We start from the raw sequence: 6,000 nt of genomic DNA, 5'->3' as shown, positions 1-6,000 counted from the left end.
CCCCTGTATTGGGGCATATAAAGTTTGCAAGTCCAATGGGCCTCTCTTTCCAGTGATGGCCGACTAGGCCATCTTTCGATACATATGCAGCTAGAGACAAGAGCTCCGGGGTACTGGTTAGTTCATCATGTTGTTCCCCCTATAGGGTTGCATATCCCTTTAGCTCCTTGGGTACTTTCTCTAGCTTCTCCATTGGGGGCCCTGTGATCCATCCAATAGCTGACTGTGAGCATCCACTTCTGTGTTTGCTAGGCCCCGGCATAGTCTCACAAGAGACAGCTATATCTGGGTCCTTTCAGCAAAATCTTGCTAGTGTATGCAATGGTGTCAGCGTTTGGAAGCTGATTATGGGATATATAAGTCTCTTTTTAAAAAGTTTTTTTTTTTTTTTTTTTTTTTTTTTTTAGGTGCATTGGATTTTCCCTTGCATGTCTGTCTGTGCACCACTTCTATCCCTGATGCCTGGAGGCCAGAAGCAGGTGTCATTGCCCTGGACCTGGAGTTACAAATGTAAGCCACTGAGTGGGTGCTGGGAACTGAACCTAAGTCCTCTGCCCAAACAACAAGTGCTCTTAATCACTGAGCCGTCTCTCCAGCTTCATGCCCAAACTTTCCATGGGCTCTGAACTCAAATCCTCATCAGACTCCTAGAGCAAGTACTCTTACCCACTGAACGATACCCACAGCCCTGTTTTTCTTCTTTTTAAAATGATTTATTGGGGCTGGAAAGATGGCTCAGCAGTTAACAGCACTGACTGCTCTTCCAGAGGTCCTGAGTTCAAATCTCAGCAACCACATGGTGGCTTACAACCATTTGTAATGGGATCCGATGCCTTCTGGTGTGTCTGAAGAGAGTGACAGTATTCACATACATAAATAAATCTTTAAAACAAAAAAAAAATACATAAATTTATTTATTTATTTTTATTTATGTGTGCATTGGTGTTTTGTCTGCTTGTATGTGTAAAGGTGTCAGAGCCCCTGGAACTGGAGTTATGGGTGGTTATGAGCTGTTCTGAGAATCGAACCCAGTCCTCTGTGAGAGCAGGCACCAAGTGCTCAGGCTCCTGAGCCATCTCTCTGGTCTCATTAATAAAATTATTTAATGAGGGATACAGAAGAAAGTTTGAGAACAATCTATCTTATTAGAATTTAAAAAAACAAACAAATCCCAGGGCAGGCAAGTTTGTAAACTCCAGCAGGTGCCAGGGGAAGGTTAAAGGGAAAGAGAAATCTGTGGCAGTGGGTTAAGGCAGCTCTGATGTCAGCCACAGGGCAAAGGGAGCTGTGGAGAACAGCAAAGCCAGTGACAGGGACAGACTGCTTTGAGAGGAGACACCTGCATGTTGGCTTATTTTCTTTAACACGGTGACTTCCAGTTTCATCAACTATTCTTCAAAAGACATGATTTGTTTCTTCTTTTTGGTTGAATAATAATACTTCATGTTATTTTTATAGAACTTCAACAAAAGACTAGTCAGAAGCTCAAGTCACAAGTCACATCGGGATCATTGTCAGTTTAGGAAGGAAATCTCTCTTTCAAATCAATTTCTGTTCCTTTCAGTGCAGCCTCAGTTCATACATTTATGTAGTATAGGGATGTCTTTTGTTATACTGTTTGATTTTTTTTATTCTTTGTTGTTTGAAGCAGGGTCTCTCTACATAGGTTGCTTGGAACTCAGTATGTAGAACAGGCTGGCCTTGAACACACGGGGATCTGCCTGCCTCTGCCTCTTGAGTGTGGATTAAAAATGACCCAGTTCATGTGAGGAGCGGGTGTGGCAGCAGTCCCAAGATGGCGCCCAGGACTGCAGCTAAGTCTTATGACTTGCACCTGACTTCCTCATACACCTGAAAATAAGCCAGGACCATCGTGAGAGCTGCACAGGTGCACCATGATGCTGGCGGTTTAAACAAGTCCATATTTGGTGGAGACATGCCCCTGCCGCCCTGATTGGCTGAAGCCGCGTGCCTGTAGCCTGCTGTGAGTGGATGGGGACTGAGAGTATATAAGAGTGAGAGGCCCGGGGTTCGAGGGAGAAAAAAAAAAAAAGATGAAGGGAAAAAGATGAAGGGGGAGAGATGAAGACTGAAGCTTGCTGAATAAACTGCTGTTAGAAGAACTGGTGGTCGTGTTGTTCATGCTGGTTGAGAGCGGATGCGACAAGATCGAGGTCATTTTTTAAGGGTATTTGTAAGTTGTTTCTTTTCCTCCTGGATCCAGAAACCTGCCGGTCAGGTATGGAGAAAGGAACAAGGTAACATTGTCACCTGGCCTGGCTTTGCTCTGGTCCTTTACCCCTAACTGTGCTCCCCTCCCCCCAACAGGGGGGGCAGGCTTTGTCTAGAAAGGGATGCTTGAGTGCCGCAGTAGGGGGCCTCTTTGGGGGGGGCTTCACAATCATCACAAAGGCCTCCTGGAGGTTTGTTCAAGGCTTTCTCTTCCAGGGCCTTCTTTGATCCCTCCACTCCCACCGAGGCTGGGTTTAACAAGGGTCCTCTAGCCTAGCTTTAACCTCCTTCCCGATTACATTTTAAGCACTTTGGGATGACAATGGCTAACGCTGGCAGTTTGAACTGGAAGATACGGTTACAAAGGAAAGCAGCCTGCTGGGCCTTAACTGCTCCAAGGGACCAAGCAGCCCAGCAGCTCCAGTATACTCTCCTTCCCACCTACACCTCCCCCACCCCAGGCACCCCAGTTCCCTCAGCCCTTCAGGGTTCTTTCTTTATCTCAGCATCTTTATCTTTCTCTCTCTTTTTAAAAGATTTGTTCATTTGTTATATATAAGTACACTGTAGCTGTCTTCAGACACACCAGAAGGGGGCATCAGATCTCATTACAGATGGTTGTGAACCACCATGTGGTTGCTGGGATTTGAACTCACGACCTCTGGAAGAGCAGTCCGTGCTCTTTTTTTTTTTTTTTTTTTTTTTTTGTCTGAGACAGGATTTCTCTGTGTAGCCCTGGCTGTCCTGGAACTCACTAGACCAGACTGGCCTCAAACTCAGAAATCCGCCTGCCTCTGCCTCCTGAGTGCTGGGACTAAAGGCGTGCGCCACCACACAAGGCTTCAGTCTGTGCTCTTAATCGCTGAGCCATCTCTTCAGCCCTCAACAATACCTTTTATTGTCAACCCTTGTCCCTCTCACTGTTCAGGACTCCCCACCTGTTTTCTTATTCCCTCTCAACGTGGCCAGCTCTCCATCCTCTCTGGTACTGCTGCTAGCTAACTCCTTGAAGGTCAAAGGTCATTGTTGCAGTGAAAGGGCTCTAGCAACGTTTTTTTTAGCCCTGACCAGAGAATTGGCCTATTCTAGTCCACTTTTGTTAAGTTCTCCCTTCCAGAGGGTCTGGGTCTGGGTCTGAGCCAGACACATCAGGCTAGTAGAGTTGGGGGATGGGCACAAACAGGACAACTTCACAAGTAGGGGTTGGGACCAATCAGAGCTTGGTCTCACCGTTTGCAAGCTATTTGACTATGACAAAATCACCTAAGTGTCTTCTGTCTCAGTCTCCTTATCCATAGCTGGAAATAAAGATAAAGCCTATATCTCTGCTGTCTTTGGTGAGAACGAAAGTAGAATATGGCATACATGCCTAAAAGTCAGTGCTGGGAGGAAGGCTGGAGAGGCTGAGCACCTCAGTCCTGGTGGTAAACATGTCTCTCTTCTATGATGAATCCCTTGGGAGGCCTTTGGTGCCAGTGTCAGTCAGCGCTCAGGGAAACCTGCTTGCAAGGCTGACTGCTCCCAGAGTTATCAGGCCTCCTTAGGCTAATGCTCAGAATGGCTAACCCCTGCCCATCCCGCTCTGCCTCCTGTAGACTTTTTGTTTGGTTGGTTGGTTGGTTGCTTTTTCAAGACAGGGTTTCTCTTTGTTACAGTCTTGGCTGTTCTGGAACTTGCTCTGTAGACCAGGCTGGTCTCTTAACGCACAGAGATTCCCCCTGCCTCTGCCTCCCAAGTGCTGGGGTTTAAAGGCATGCACCCTCACCGCCCCTCTCCCACTGGTTTTATCTCCTCCCTAACACAAACTTTCAAGAGAGCTGTTTGTATTTCCTCTTCCCAGCCTTAAATCCCAGGGCAAATTCCAATTATCTTGGGGACTATTGTTTCAACAATCTGACAGTCAAAGAAACACAAGAGCCTCTTTAGAATATCTTTAGTCCTGCCTGGATAGGTACAAAGACACATCTTGTTCTCATGGTTTACTTAGCCCCTCTGCTAGACTTCGAAGAAGAAAAATAAGATAGGGTTCTATCTGGCCATCTGGGGGCGTTGCTCTGCCCAAGGCTGGCCGTGACTCACGTGTTGCTGGGGAAGGACTGAGATACTGAGAAGGACTTGTACATTGTGTGCCTCTCCTGATTTAGCCTGTAATTAAGACCCTCCTAGAGCAAGGTGTCATGGTATCTGTGTGCGCATGTGTATCTGTATCTGTCACACCGTGTAACACAAACTACCCAAGTGGAATGTATTTACCATGGAAGGGAGGGGGGCTATAATGTAAAGGGAAAATAACAAAGATTATATAAGGCAATGTGCCAGTGCATCCTATGTTAGGGGATTAGCCTTTGGATGTGAATTTGTTAAGCTAATGCAGACATGAATAAACACTACATACTAGCAGAAAGGCTTGCTGTACCATTTCTCTGTTATGAGAATCTGAAAACAAGCCCAGTGGAGTGGAGACTTTAATGATCTGTTAGGACACTGGGTATGGCATGGCATAGTAGATTACTTACAGGTTGGCATCTGCTGGGGTCTCTGTTCCGTCCTTGTGGGGTCCATGACATGCTCCATCAGCCTGCACTGCTTACATCTGCCTGGCCTGACATTAGTCCTTCCTCTGGCTTCTAGGGCACCAGATACCAGAAGACAAAGGACTCATACTGAACACGTTATCCCGTGGTGGTACACGCCTTTAATCCCAGCACTTGGGAGGCAGAGGCAGGTGGATTTCTGAGTTCGAGGCCAGCCTGGTCTACAAAGTGAGTTCCAGGACAGCCAGGGCTACACAGAGAAAGAAACCCTGTCTCAGAAAAAAAAGAAAAAAGAAAAAAAAATCAGTTTTCCCAAGATACCTGACTCAGTCCCATCCTGGGAGGGACTGAGCAGCCTAGTCAAAGCCTGAACACCTTAGGGAAGTGTATGCTCTTTTTCTTCTTCATTCTTTCCCAATACCCCAGATAGCTCACCTCTCCAACCACCTTCCACTGACCCACCCAACCTAGAAGTAGAATTATGTTTAACCCCTTAAAGTTGGCACTTGGCTCAGTGGCAGAGCACATAAGATGTGAGAGGTCCTGGGTTTAATCCCAATTACACATATGAAACCAGAATGTTAAAATTACAATGAACCATGCTTGACCCTAAGTATATGTGGCCTTTTTCCTTCCCCAGCTATAAACCTACAGGGGGTTCTTTGTTTGTTTGGCATGGGGATGGGGGTGCAGTGGGATGTTGAGACAGGATCTCTCCTGGAAGACAGGCTGGCCTTGAACTCACAGAGATCCATTTGTCTCTGCTTCTCAAGTGTTGGGATTAAAGGTGTGTGCTACTGCAGTTTTCTAGGCTCAGTGGTTAAGAGCACTGACTGCTCTTCCAAAGGTCCTGAGTTGAAACCCCAGCAACCACATGGTAATGAGATCTGACGTCCTCTTCTGGTGTGTCTGAAGACAACTACAGTGTACTTTTATAATATAAATAAATAAATCAAAAAAGGAAAAAGAAAAAAATCAGAAGAGAGAGAATTTTTTTTTGTTTTGTTTTTGTTTTTTTGAGACAGGGTTTCTCTGTGTAGCCCTGGCTGTCCTGGAACTCACTCTGTAGACCAGGCTGGCCTCGAACTCAGAAATCCGCCTGCCTCTGCCTCCCGAGTGCTGGGATTAAAGGTGTGCGCCACCACACCCGGCTCGGTTCTCTTTTTTTTTTTTTTTTTGAGAATTTTTTTTTTTTAAATTGTACATGTGGTCACTATGAGCCACTTAAGTAAGA

The sequence above is a fragment of the Mus caroli genome, unplaced genomic scaffold, assembly GCF_978045245.1.
Source record: "Mus caroli unplaced genomic scaffold, Mus_caroli_1 scaffold_19, whole genome shotgun sequence".
Lineage (NCBI taxonomy): Eukaryota > Metazoa > Chordata > Mammalia > Rodentia > Muridae > Mus > Mus caroli.
The sequence above is the reverse complement of the archived record's forward strand: the minus strand, read 5'-3'. Positions refer to the sequence as shown.